The 14,259-nt window shown below is 48.0% G+C and overlaps 4 non-coding genes across 4 annotated transcripts; 2 read left to right on the top strand and 2 right to left on the bottom strand.

Annotated features, from left to right (window-relative positions):
• The first annotated feature begins 300 nt into the window (after nucleotides 1-300).
• TRNAA-UGC lies at nucleotides 301-372 on the top strand. Its single transcript has one exon. It is a non-coding gene; the product is annotated as a tRNA-Ala (tRNA).
• Nucleotides 373-1,135: 763 nt separating this feature from the next.
• TRNAK-CUU lies at nucleotides 1,136-1,208 on the top strand. Its single transcript has one exon. It is a non-coding gene; the product is annotated as a tRNA-Lys (tRNA).
• Nucleotides 1,209-9,038: 7,830 nt separating this feature from the next.
• Nucleotides 9,039-9,111, bottom strand: TRNAA-AGC. Its single transcript has one exon. It is a non-coding gene; the product is annotated as a tRNA-Ala (tRNA).
• Nucleotides 9,112-14,129: 5,018 nt separating this feature from the next.
• Nucleotides 14,130-14,202, bottom strand: TRNAV-CAC. Its single transcript has one exon. It is a non-coding gene; the product is annotated as a tRNA-Val (tRNA).
• Nucleotides 14,203-14,259: the final 57 nt, after the last annotated feature.

The raw sequence follows: 14,259 nt of genomic DNA, 5'->3' as shown, positions 1-14,259 counted from the left end.
AATTTTCCCTTCTTTTCTTTTTCAAGTCACAGTTCATTTTTGGCATCGTGCCTGATGATTTTCTCTCCTTTTTCCACCGCTGCTCCCAGGTGCTTAGCCGGGCCTAATCCTCTCTCTTGGAATCTCTTGGTCAAGACCCGCTGGTCTGGAGTCAGCGGAGGACCCTGGAACAACTCTCGGCCCTGCGATCCCGGGTTTTTGCAGCAGCTGAGACCCAGCGCACACCGGTTGTCATCCCCGCCCGATGCCCTGAGCTAAGCGACCATTAGGGGCAATCTGGGAGACGTTTGGAGCGCGTATGGGGATGTAGCTCAGTGGTAGAGCGCTTGCTTTGCATGTATGAGGCCCCGGGTTCGATCCCCGGCATCTCCAGTACCGTTTTGCACATCCAATTTTTATTCTCGATTTTCCTTTCAAATTTTGAAATCCAGCGTGTTTGCAGAGCGCCACGAAAAACCCAGAAGGTAGAGTCTGCGGGGTAGAGAAAGACCGCGGCGGCCCCTGCCTTCCTCTGGGCCCCGTTAATTGTCTTTCCCTCCTGTTTAAAAATCCACACCTTACTTGACCGGGTGCGGTGGCTCATTCCTGTAATCCCGGCACTTTAGGAGGCCGAGGCGGGTGGATCACGAGGTTAGCAGTTTGAGACCAGCCTGACCAACAAGGTGAAACCCCGTCTCTACGTAGCCAGGCGTGGTGGCAGGTGCCTGTAATCTCAGCTACTCAGGAGCCTTTGGCAGGAGAATTGCTTGAATTCAGGAGGCGGAGGTTGCAATGAGCCGCGATTGCGCCACGGCACTCCAACCTGGGCGACAGAGCAGGACTCTGTAAAAAAAGAAAAAAAGAAAATCCACACGGTGAGAGTTCCAGTGGCGTCAGGATGAGCGTTTTTCCATCTCCTTGCCGTGAGCTTCAACGCGAGTAGAAAATGGCTTGATCGCTGGTAGGGTGGAAGAGGCAGGAAACGGACGTAAGTGGGAGGAACGGTCAGGCAGGAACGGCAGAGTCTGAATTTCTTGGGAGCGGAGGCTCTTTAGTAGTTTTATCACACTCAAAATAAATCCAAATTGAAACCCGCAGTTGAATATGGTCCGAACATAATCTAGAATGAAACATTGCTTAGGTACAGTTACCGGATGCCCGGCTAGCTCAGTCGGTAGCGCATAAGACTCTTAATCTTAGGGTCGTGGGTTCGAGCCCCACGTTGGGCGCAGCTGGTTGTTTTACTCTTAAATCTGCGATTACTGGCCATACCTGAAAACATTATAAGCCAACCAACCCTTAGGAAAATAATCTGCTCTGAAGCCGTTCACTTCTGTGTGTGAAATACTCTTGTAGGCGCTGCACGTTCATTTCCCATTATGTAGCAGTACAATTAGGGTTTCAAACTGTGGTAAAATATGCCCAACAAAATTTACCACTTTTTAACTGTACAGTTCTGTAGCATTAAATACGTTTAAATCGTTGTGCATCAATCTCCAGTCCTTTTTCATGTTTCCCAGATGAAACTCTGAACCCATTCAACACTAACTTTCCATTCCCCTCTGCCCAAAACCGCTGACAACCACCATTCTGCTTTCTGTGTCAATGAATTTGACTCCTCTGGATACCTCATGTGAGATGAATCGTGCAATATTTCTTTTTTTAATTGTCTTATTTCATTTAATGTCTTCAAGATTCATCCTTACTGTAGCATGTGTCAAAATTTCCTTCCTTTCAAAGCTGATTAGCATTCCACTGCACGTATATACCACATTATCCATTCATCTGCCAATGTACACTTGCTTCCTTCCTCCTTTTGGCTACTGTGGATAATGCAGCTATGAACATGGGTGTACAAATATCTGTTTGAGTTCAGGTTTTCTATTTTTTTAGAGTACACATCACAAAGTGAAATTACTGCATCATACGGCATTTCTATCTTTTTAAGGAAGTGGCATACCATCTTCCACAGAGGCTACACCACAAAATGAGCTTTAAAAAACCTCTTTCGGCCGGACACCGTGGCTCACGCCTGTAATCCCAGCCCTTTAGGAGGCAGAGGCGGACGGATCACGAGGTCAGGAGATCGAGACCATCCTGGCTAACACAGTGAAACACCGTCTCTATAAAAAAAATACAAAACATTAGCCGGGCGTGGTGGCGGAGCCTGTGGTCCCAGCTACTCGGGAGGCTGAGGCAGGAGAATGGCGTGAACCCGGGAGGCGGAGCTTGCAGTGAGCCGAGATCAGGCCACTGCACTGTAGCCTGGGCGACAGAGCGAGGCTCCGTCTCAGAAATAAACAAAACAAAACAAAACAAAATACAATACAACAAAAAAACATCTTTCGACCAGTCACGCCTGTAATCTCAGCACTCTGGGAGGCCGAGGCGGGTGGATCACCTGAGGTCAGGAGTTCGAGACTAGCCTGGCCAACATGGTGAAACCTTGTCTCTATTAAAAATACAAAAATTAGCCGGGCGTGGTGGCACTCACCTGTAATCCCGGCTACTCGGGAGGCGGAGGTTGCAGTGAGACGAGATAGTGTCACTGCACTCCAGCCTGGGCGACAGAGCAAGACTCTGTCCCCAAAAATAATAATAATAATAAATACAAACGGGCGTTTTGGTGGACGCCTGTAATCTCAGCTACTCGGGATTCTGAGGCAGGAGAATAACTTAAACCCAGGAGGCAGAGGTTGCAGTGAGCCGAGATAGCGCCACTGCACTCCAGCCTGGAGGACAGGGTGGGATTTCATCTCAAAAAAAAAAATTATTTCGGCTGAGTGCGGTGGCTCATACCTGTAATCCCTGCACTTTTAGGAGGCCAAGGTGGGAAGGTTGCTTGAGGCCAAGAGTTCAGGAACAACCTGGCCAACTACCTAGCCAGACCCTCATCTTTAAAATAAAAATTAAAGAACATTAAATAATAAAACAGAATTCAGTGAAAAGTGTTTAACTCCCCCTTAGATGACAATTTCAATTTTATATTTTTGTACATATTCTTCCAGAAATTTTGATGCAAGTATAGTTTTTTGGGGGATGGGGGGAAGGCGGGGGGACAGAGTCTCTTAATCTGCCCCCCAGACTGGAACATAGTGGGAGATCTTGACTCACTGCAACCTCCACCTCCCGGGTTCAAACGACTCTTCTGCCTCAGCCTCCCTAGTAGCTGGAATTACAGGCATGTGCCACCACACCCAGCTAATTATGTATTTTTAGCAGAGACGGGGTTTCTCCATGTTGGTCAGGCTGGTCTCCAACTCCCGACCTCAGGTGATCCACCCGCCTTGGCCTTCCGAAGTGCTGGGATTACAGGTATGAGACATTGTGCCCGGTCTATTTCGAAGATCTTTCTATTTCAAAACATAGAAAATATCCTCAATCTTTTTTTACAGCTACACAATATTCCACTGTAGATGAATCATCTTTTATTTAACAGATGACTTATGGATGGGCATTTACATTGTTTCCAATTTTTTTGTTGTCACGATCAACGCTACAGTTAAACATGTAGCAACTGTCATTTTGCACTTTTGCACTTTTATCTGTGGAGGTAATTGCCAGAAGTGAGATTTGTTGCATCCAGGTTTATGTGCAAGTAATTTTGTAAAACTAGATAAATCACCCTGCTACAGAACCTAGTCTGATATGACCTCCCACTAGCCACGAATGACATTGCCTATTTCTCCACGGTCTTGGGGGAAATGGGCTGCCTGGACAACAAATTTAAACGTGTGGCTCCCCCACTTAAAATTGCTGGAGTCACCGGGCGCGGTGGCTCACGCCTGTAATCCTAGCACTTTGGGAGGCCGAGGCGGGCGGATCACGAGGTCAGGAGATCGAGACCATCCTGGCTAACACGGTGAAACCCCGTCTCTACTAAAAATACAAAAAATTAGCCGGGCGTGGTGATGCGTGCCCGTAGTCCCAGCTACTGGGAGGCTGAGGCAGGAGAATGGCGTGAACCCAGGAGGCGGAGCTTGCAGTGAGCGGAGATGGTGCCACTGCACTCCAGCCTGGGCGACAGAGCGAGACTCCGTCTCAAAAAAAAAAAAAAAAAAAATTGCTGGAGTCCTTCACTGCCTGCCTATAGGGTAACACCCATTGAAGGGCCTACAGGGCATCACCTGGCAGGGAGAAGGACCCTCCCCCACCCCTTTACATCACACAGGAACGTACTCAGATAAAAGATTTTGAAGAGTACAGTGTCACTTTCATTTATGGTTCTTAACCCAATTCTGTATGACAGCGTTGTTTTTTCTCTTTTCAGGCCTGTTTCTGAAGAGGCTACCATGTTCTCTTCACTTGCAAAGCCAGGACACCATTAAAAAGGCCTGCTCATGCTAGCCAGGATGGTCTTGATCTCCTGACCTCGTGATCCGCTCTACTAAAAACACAAAAAACTAGCCGGGCGAGGTGGCGGGCGCCTGTAGTCCCAGCTACTCGGGAGGCTGAGGCAGGAGAATGGCGTGAACCCGGGAGGCGGAGCTTGCAGTGAGCCGAGATTGCGCCACTGCACTCCAGTCTGGGCGACAGAGCGAGACTCCGCCTCAAAAAAAAAAAAAAAAAAAAGGCCTGCTCAGTTATTTCTTACTCTGCACATCTTCTGCCTTGGACAGGAAGAATCCAACCAGACATAAGAAATAAATTTATATGTCATTTTCCATTTGGTCTTGGTGTCCTGTGGGGCTTGTATAAATTATTAGAGCACAGATGTGTTTGCTGAAGTGGTCTACAAGAATCATTACATATAATTTATATGTAAATTATTAATCAACCTTTTCTGAATGTTTTCATTTAAAAACCTCATTTGAAACAAAATTATCGGGCCGGGTGCGGTGGCTCAAGCCTGTAATCCCAGCACTTTGGGATGCCGAGACGGGCGGATCACTAGGTCAGGAGATCAGACCATCCTGGCTAACACGGTGAAACCCCGTCTCTACTAAAAAAAATACAAAAAAAAAACTAGCCGGGCGAGGTGGCGGGCGCCTGTAGTCCCAGCTACTCGGGAGGCTGAGGCAGGAGAATGGCGTAAACCTGGGAGGCGGAGCTTGCAGTGAGCTGAGATCCGGCCACTGCACTCCAGCCTGGGTGACAGAGCAAGACTCCGTCTCAAAAAAAAAGAAACAAATTATCTTCAGGTTTAATATATTTATGGCTGTTACCTAATCTAACTAGTCTAAACATATTCCAGTATCTCTTCTTTCTTTTTTTTTAATTTTTTTTTTTTTTTTTTTGAGGCGGAATCTCGCTCTGTCGCCCGGACTGGAGTGCAGTGGCCGGATCTCAGCTCACTGCAAGCTCCGTCTCCCAGGTTTACGCCATTCTCCTGCCTCAGCCTCCCGAGTAGCTGGGACTACAGGCGCCCGCCACCTCGCCCGCTAGTTTTTTGTATTTTTAGTAGAGACGGGGTTTCACCGTGTTAGCCAGGATGGTCTCGATCTCCTAACCTCGTGATCCGCCCGTCTCGGCCTCCCAAAGTGCTGGGATTACAGGCTTGAGCCACCGCGCCCGGCCTTTTTTTAAATTTTTTGAGACAGAGTCTTGCTCTGTCGCCCAGGCTGGAGTGCAGTGGAGCGATCTCGGCTCACTGCAAGCCTCACCTCCCGGGTTCACACCATTCTCCTGCTTCAGCCTCCCCAGTAGCTGTGACTACAGGCGTCCACCACCACACCAGGGTAATTTTTTGTATTTTTGGTAGAGACTGGGTTTCACCGTGTTAGCCAGGATGGCCTCGATCTCCTGACCTCGTGATCCGCCTGTCTCGGCCTCCCAAAGTGTTGGGATTACAGGCGTGAGCCACCGCACCTGGCCCCAGTATCTCTTTCTTTAGCAATCACTGATTTCTCTTTACTGAACTTGAGGAACTTGAGGAAGTCATTCTTCTCGGATCTCTGTGGTAGCATCAGGGGAGATGGCTCAGCTGCCATCAAATGCTCACCTTACTGTTTCATTGCTGTTTATATCATATCACATTGGATTAAAGGTGCAAGTCCCTCAGGTAGAAGGCAGGCCTCAGTCACATGCTGGTGTTCTGGGGAATGTGAGTTTCACACAAGAAGGAAGCTGAAGTGTCAACTAGAGCAACCTAACTCTGGAGGACTGCCTGAAAAAGGAAGAGTGGCCAAAAAGATGACCCAGAATGGCCCGTTCTTCCATTCTGTGTTGGGACCAACTGGAGTAGAGCCACAGGATATTCTGGGAAACGTCCCTGCTTATCACTGTCATTTGAGATGTTTAGTATCTAGGGGTGATGGGGGCGCTTCTGAATATAGAAAAGAATACATGCTTGCTTTGTGATTAATATTCAATTTATCGGAGTTGTAAATTCAGCTTATAGATTTTTTTTTCTACAAAGTTATCAATTTTTGAAACAACAAGAACAATCCCTTTCATTAGTTCCCTCATTAACTAACTTTCATTAACTAAGGCTATCAAACGGAAGCATTCTGAACAGCTAAGCAATTGGTAAACGTCACTTATACATTTCAAATCACAATTATGAATTTTATATTTATGAACCCTCATTGACTGGGCAAGGAGGCAGGAGACTGAGGGATTAGGTCATAGCTGGCAATGGAGAGCTAGTATCCTAACTTCATTTGTTCTTACAGACTCCCTGCTTTAACCACTAACCCATAGCACCTTCAGAAATCCTGGGAGTATTATTTGAAATCTTCTGAATAAAGCTATGTACTCCTTCATCTATCTTTCACAGTCCTGCACTGAGGCCTTACTGTGTGCATTAGCCTCGGGGTCCGGTAAGATCGCAGATCCAATGTCCTCCACTCATTTTTCAATCTGTTTGCAAAAAAACAAAAAAAAAAAAAAACAAAAAAAACCCAGCAACTGGTGTGGGTGAAATCATGAGAATGCATATTCAAGGAAGTAGAGCTGTGGCTCCTTACCTCCCCACACCCAAAGTCTTCCCTCTTGATCTCACCAGTCTCACTCCTACTTCAGTCTTTGACCTTCCTCCATTTCCTCTCTCCCAAAAGCCTCTTCTCCAAGATCTTTGGAACGCTGCCTCTCTCTTTTCCTGGCTCAGCTCAGTGTCACCTGTTCTGCTGCCTCTTTCCTGGCCCCTCTCTATAATGCCGTCTTCTGTTGACCTGCCACTCTACCACATTGCCCTCTTTAATTTTGTGGCAGCCCTTATCACTCTCTGAGGTGGTTTCTGTATCTGCCTGTTGTTTGTTATTTAAATTGCCTGTCAGAAAGTGAACACCAGGAGGGCAGGGACCTGATCTATCCCTTTTTACTGCAATATAAATGACTGAATAAATGAGGTGTCATTTTAACAGTGCACACCACAGGTTGTTTTCGAGGATGCAAGGAATCAATGCAAGTCTAGCACATAGGACAATGCCTAGAATGGTGGTGTGCGCCTTTAACCCCAGGAGGGCTGAGGCAGGAGGATTGGATTGTTTAAGCCCAAGAATTCAAGGTCAGTCTTAGCAACATAGGGAGACTCTAGACTCATAAAAGAAAATAAAAGGGCCGGGCGCGGTGGCTCACGCCTGTAATCCCAGCACTTTGGGAGGCCGAGGTGGGTGGATCACGAGGTCAGGAGATTGAGACCATCCTGGCTAACACGGTGAAACCCCATCTCTACTAAAAATACAAAAAAATTAGCCAGGCGTGGTGGCAGGCACCTGTAGTCCCAGCTCCTCAGGAGGCTGAGGCAGGAGAGTGGCTTGAACCTGGGAGGCGGAGCTTGCAGTGAGCCGAGATGGTGCCACTGCCCTCCAGCGTGGGCGACAGAGCGAGACTCTGCCTCAAATAAATAAATAAATAAATAAATAAATAAATAAATAAATAAATAAAAGGACAGTACCTAGTCCCTAGTAAGGGCTCAATTAATGAGATTTGTAACTGTTACTACGATTCCCTAAACCTCAAAGGGTTATAGAGTATCAGAGTAGCCACAGTGAAAGGGAGACAGTCAGTGATGTGACTGTAGAGGGGCAGTCCATGAGATCTATGAGGATTAGAAAGAAAAGAGCCAGTGGGTGGGAGATACTTGGAGACAGGGATAAAACAGGAATGGTGGGAGAGTGAGAGTTGTTGAAGCTGGGAGATGCCTATTTGGAGTTTCATCACAACTTTCTCTCTCAATGTTGAGACAAGATCATGCTCTGGTACCCACGCTGGAGTGCAGTGGTGCTATCTTGGCTCACTGCAACCTCTACCTCCTGAGCTCAAGTCATCCTCCCACCTCAGCCTCCTGAATAGCTGATGTGTCACATGCCTGGCTAATTTTTATATTTTTTTGTAGAAAATGTTCTGTATTTTCTACTTTAAAATAGAAAAAAAGAGAGAAAATAATTTTGTGTTTTTTGTTTTGTCATGTTGCCCAGGCAGGTCTCAAACTCCTGGGCTCAAGCAATCCACTCACCTTGGCCTCCCAAAATGCTGGGATTATAGGTGAGAACCACCACGACTGGCCTACAATTGGCTTTTGAGTGAGAGGTTAAATATCTAAGTAGAGGCCGGGCGCAGTTGCTCATGCCTGTAATCCCAGCACTTTGGGGGGCCAAGGGGGGCGGATCGCGAGGTCGGAGTTCGAGACCAGCCTGAGCATGTGACCTGTCCATGCCTCAGTGGCCTCATCTGTAAACAGCCCTCCCAGAATGGTTAGGTTCCTCTGCAGGAAGCCCAGGGCCACACCTGCAGACCACTTGATGTGTGGTACACGTTGTAGTTATCGCCATCACTATTGGCCTTCCGGTGCACACCTTCCCTGGCCTGAATTTCCAACCCGAGACTTCTTGCACTTTTCAATCTTTCATCTGCCATTCCGTGGCATTCCTCGGCCGCTGACTGTATTTGATCCGCCGGGACTTTGCAGGCAGACCCTAATAATGACCAGTAAGACCACGTGCTTCTCACTCTGGTATTCCAGAGGTAGACATGGAATGCACCGGTTGAAGTTAATTGGCAATGGATTGGAAAATCCGGCTGCTGTATAAGTGAAGTAAAATTTGCGAATGTTTATACACACACACTCCACAGTAAGAAACCTTTTTAATTAAGCTGGAAGGAAAATTCAGCTTTCTTGTTTCTGCCCGGTTTCGAACCGGGGACCTTTCGCGTGCTAGGCGAACGTTATAATTACTACACTACGGAAACCGACGCTTGGAATGGGCTCTATGAATTTTATAAGTGTTAAAGTCAGCATCCAGGTGTCAGCTTCACCCATTGAGTCACGGTCTTCAGATCCATTCTTCCCCAGAACTCCAGTCTTCTTGTGGCCCTGGGTAACGTCCAGCAATTAAAAGCAAAACAAAGCCGGGCGCGGGGCTCACGCCTGTAATCCCAGCACCTTGGGAGGCCGAGGCGGGCGGATCACGAGGTCAGGAAATCGAGACCATCCTGGCTAACACGGTGAAACCCCGTCTTTACTAAAAATACAAAAAATCAGCCGGGCGTGGTGGCAGCGCCCGTGGTCCCAGCTACTCGGGAGCCTGAGGCAGGAGAATGGCGTGAACCCGGGAGGCGGAGCTTGCAGTGAGCCGAGATCGCGCCACTCACTCCAGCCTGGGAGACAGAGCGAGACTCCGTCTCGAATAATAATGATAAACAAAACAAAACAAAACAAAAAACTAGCTAGCATCGCGGGAGGAAATGTGGGGAAAAGAGAGATCAGACTGTTACTGTGTCTGTGTAGAAAGAAGTAGACATAAGAGATTCCATTTTGTTCTGTATTAAGTAAAATTCTTCTGCCTTGAGATGCTGTTAATCTGTAACCCTAGCCCCAACCCTGTGCTCGCAGAGACATGTGCTGTGTTGACTCAAGGTTTAATGGATTTAGGGCTATGCAGGATGTGCTTTGTTAAAAAAAAAGTTCTGGAAGGACGTATGCTTATTAAAAGTCATCGCCATTCTCTAATCTCAAGTACCCAGGGACACAAACACTGCAGAAGGCCGCAAGGACCTCTGCCTAGGAAAGCCAGGTATTGTCCGAGGTTTCTCCCCATGTGATAGTCAGAGATATGGCCTCGTGGGAAGGGAAAGACCTGACCGTCCCCCGGCCCGACACCCGTAAAGGGTTTGCCCTGAGGAGGACTAGTGAGAGAGGAAGGCCTCTTTGCAGTTGAGGTAAGAGGAAGGCATCTGTCTCCTGCTCGTTCCTGGGCAACGGAAAGTCTCGGTGTAAAACCCGATTGTATGTTCTATTTACTGAGATAGGAGAAAATCACCTTAGGGCTGGAGGTGAGACGTGCCAGCGGCAATACTGCTTTTTAATGCACCGAGATGTTTGTGTACCTGCACAGGAGGCACAGCACCTTTCCTTAAACTTATTTATGACATAGAGACCTTTGTTCACATGTTTTCCTGCTGACCCTCTCCCCACTATTACCCTATTGTCCTGCCACATCCCCCTCTCCGAGATGGTAGAGATAATGATCAATAAATACTGAGGGAACCCAGAGACCAGTGCCAGCGCCACTAGTCCTCTGTATGCTGAGCGCCGGTCCCCTGGACGCACTTTTCTTTCTCTATACTTTGTCTCTGTGTCTCTTTCTTTTCTCAGTCTCTCGCCCCACCGATGAGAAACGCCCACAGGTGTGGAGAGGCAGGCCACCCCTTCAAGGAAAGGCCAATGTACCTTCCAAGGCTTAAGACTGGATACGCTTCCCTACCGGTTCTTTTTCTTCCAGGGAAGACAGCCAGAGGTTTTAATTTTCACATAATTTGTGCTCTACGGACAGTAATGACAGAGAAGATTGAAAAAATGCGAAGTGCATTCAAAACACACGACATTTGAATATATCTTGTTAAAATGTAAATTAAAGTAAATGTAAAAATCAAAAAGTGAAATTTTTATGTCCTTTCAAAAATTATTTATTTCTATGAATTATGCATAAGTATTAAAATAAAGGGCAAAATATAAATTAATGAATATCAAAATTTTAAGTCAGTTTAAAAAAATAAATCTGAAATTTTTATTACTTTTTAAAAGTTCAATGAAAAAGTTTAGGTATTTTTCTAAAAATAGAACTCGTGAATCCTAGCATCCAAAGTGTGTGCGTATGTAGGGTTGGAATGACGCTTAACGCCTGTTATATGGAGATCGGCAAATATATAAATTTAAAAGTAGCGATTGCTTAATATTGTGAAACGTTTTTCCGCCCCCACGCCTAATTTCCGAATACCTGGAGAGCTTGGAAGGGAGGCGCAGTCCTGCTGGTCAGGAATCCTTGCTGTCTCTGTGACCCCGAAGGCCCGCTCCATTCGGCGCAGGGCGAGAGTCCTTCTTGTGTGAGTCTGATTCTCTGGTCAAGGTCACCATGGGCCTCCAGGAGGCCCAATCCATGGACGCCTCCTCTTACCAGACCACGTGCTGAACTGGACGCTGCCAATCTCCTTTGCACTGCGGCACCCTCGGCCTGGGTGGACGCTTCGCTGCAGGATTTTCTCCCATCCCGACTTCGCCTCCGAGCGCCCGAGGCTGACCCTGGAGCGCCACTTCGGCTCGCAGCAGGACCCACACCTTAGCTCCGTCTCTGGTTCCAGCAAGAACTGTTCCCCCAAGCTTCAGATCCACGCGTGTCTTGGGCAGTTTTTCCAGATATCGCACGACATCTGACGCCCAAACTGTTCCAGACCTAAGTCATTGTTTTTTCCTTCCTTCCCCTGCCGCATCCTCAGCCTGTGATCTCGATTGTTGAACTACCCAAATCTATCGCCGTTGCAAGCCGTGCATCCCGCTCCTTCACCTGCGTCTCCCTCTGGCTGCCGCCTCCTGTATGGACCAGGCCTGTGTCCTTCCAGCCCGTCTCCGACAGTCTTACTCCGACTCATACTCCCTGTTTGCATCATTCCTGAAGGAACCCCCTGAACTATAAATCAGAGTGAGTCCCTCAGTCTCCCCAGGCGCCATCAACACAGGGTTTGGGAGGCGGCCAAAGATCCCAACAGGTTCATGTGTTTGTCCTGTTTCTCTGAGTGTTGAACGCTTGCCGCCTTTGTGCCCGGAGCAGCTTGGGTCACTTGCCTGGAGGGGCATCCCATATCTAACCTGGCCAGAGCAGCGACGGGTGGAAGGGGTGGAGAGGAGAGAAAGCAGGAATTGTAGCAAAAAGCTCCAGCGGGCGTTCCCTTGGCTTGCTGGAGGACAAAAAAGAGAAGGCTGTTCACTTCATCTCCACTTTAATGAAAAGCCAGAATCCTTTAAGAATGTTTTCCAGTCCCAGTGAAGGTGGTAAAAAAATCACCCTGAAACCACAGTCTGGAAAAGAATCCGAAATAATTTGTGCAAGACGAAATGTCAAACTTCAAACTCTTTGAACACCAGCTTGTTTAGACTCTTCCTTATGTTCCAAGACCACAGCCCGAGTAACTCACGTGCTAGGATTGTACTAGCGACTCTGTTTACAAACTCTGACCAGCTTCTGTCCAGACCGCCCTCACAGACTACATAGCCCTGCTAAGTCTCCACTTTGATACACGTCTGAGACGGAAGAGGACGCTATCAGAGAGTTTAAACCAGCTTTCTATGATCAACAGACTTCTCTCGGGGTGTGTTGTGTATGCGGAGGAGACTTCGACAGCTTAAAAATACAAAACGGGGCCGGGCGCAGCGGCTCACGCCTGTAATCCTAGCACTTTGGGAGGCTGAGGCAGGAGGCTCACGAGGTCAGGAGATCGAGACCGTTCTGGCCAACATGGTGAAACCCCGTTTCTACTAAAATACAAAAAATTAGCCAGGCGTGGTGACCGGCGCCTGTAGTCCCAGCTATTCAGGAGGAATCGCTTGAACCCGGGAGGCGGAGGTTGTAGTGAGCCGAGGTGGTGCCACTGCACTTCAGCCTGGCGACAGAGCAAGACTCCATCTAAAATTTAAAAATAAATAAATAAAATAAAGAAAGAAAGAAAGAAAGAAAAAAGAAAAAAGGGCTATATTTGCAGGACTAATTTCGAGGCCATTCTGGGCTCAGGCGATCCTCCCGCCTTGACTTACCCAAAGTATTGGGATTACAGGCATGAGTCACTGCGGCGCACGGCCCGTTTTTATCTTTATTTATGTATGGGGGAAACATGGAGGCTGGTATGTGTGGGGCAACATCTCACAAATATAGACTCTTAAAATCAAGAGCATAAAAAAGAATATACGGAAGACAAGTGTCTCAGATTACACAAAGCATCTTTCTTGACAGGGAGTCGAAAGCAGGTCGCAGCAGGTCGCAGGGAGGCAAACGCGGAATCCTAACCACTAAATCTCCCGGTACCGTGGGAGTGAATCAGATAGGTTTTGACGCTCACAAACGCCTGGGGTCATCCTGCCGTCTCACCCCAGTTTCGGCAAACCACGTTGTTCCCTCCAGCACAGCAAGTCTCCGACACTGGGGCAGGCCGTCTGGTAAACAGAAAGTGCCTAATATGTGCTGTCAGTGGGCGAGTGGGTTACAGCAAAGGATCAAGCATGTATGCACCGTAGCCCGCGGTGCTGGCCTGAAAGAACTGGTCCGCTGGGACCCGCCGCTCATTCTGTCTCGGAGAGTTAGCGAGGGTGCAAAGATTGTGAGAACTCTGCTTCGGGGCTTCCGCACAACGATCGGAGACCACCCAGTTAAGCCCAAGCTCTAGCCCACCGTTGACGGATCCGCTACCCACTAGGTCTATGGTCCAGAGAATACCATTGGTGCACTTAACGTAACACGGCTTGCCTTAACCTTTCCAAAAGGAACCCCGCCCAACGTGGGGCTCGACCCCCCCGACCCTGAGATTAAGAATCGCACGCGCTACCGCCTGAGCTAGCCGGGCAGCTCTCGAAGAGTTATAACTTTGTCACAGAAGACGGAGGTTGCCCGCAGAGGTGTAGGCACGTTTCCACTGTACAAGTACTAAGAAGCGCCTGCGCCTGGCTCTGTTCTAGGCACTAGAGCCGAGGATCTGAAATCTACGGATTCCTTTACATGTGATGGCTGCATAGGCTTCAGAAGGGAAGAGCAAGAGATTAGGTGAGGTGTAAAACCTGAATTTACACTGCGATAATTTATTAAGGACGTGGTATGAGTTCGTGTTCCTCCGAAGCGCAGGGACACACACATGTCCTTCCAGCCAGGTGAGGCTGGCCTCGGGAAAGAAATTCTCCTGAACAGGCCAAAAAAAAAAAAAACTGACCAAAAAAAAAAAAAAAACTGTGTTTCCGCCCGGTTTCGAACCGGGGACCTTTCGCGTGTGAGGCGAACGTGATAACCACTACACTACGGAAACTGCCTGAGTTAGCGTTGCGCCAGCATCATCCTGAAGATACACGTGGCTGCGAAGGCC

This window comes from Trachypithecus francoisi, unplaced genomic scaffold (genome assembly GCF_009764315.1).
Source record: "Trachypithecus francoisi isolate TF-2019V2 unplaced genomic scaffold, Tfra_2.0 Lachesis_group2, whole genome shotgun sequence".
NCBI classification, from domain to species: domain Eukaryota; kingdom Metazoa; phylum Chordata; class Mammalia; order Primates; family Cercopithecidae; genus Trachypithecus; species Trachypithecus francoisi.
This window is presented reverse-complemented; position numbering and strand designations above follow the sequence as displayed.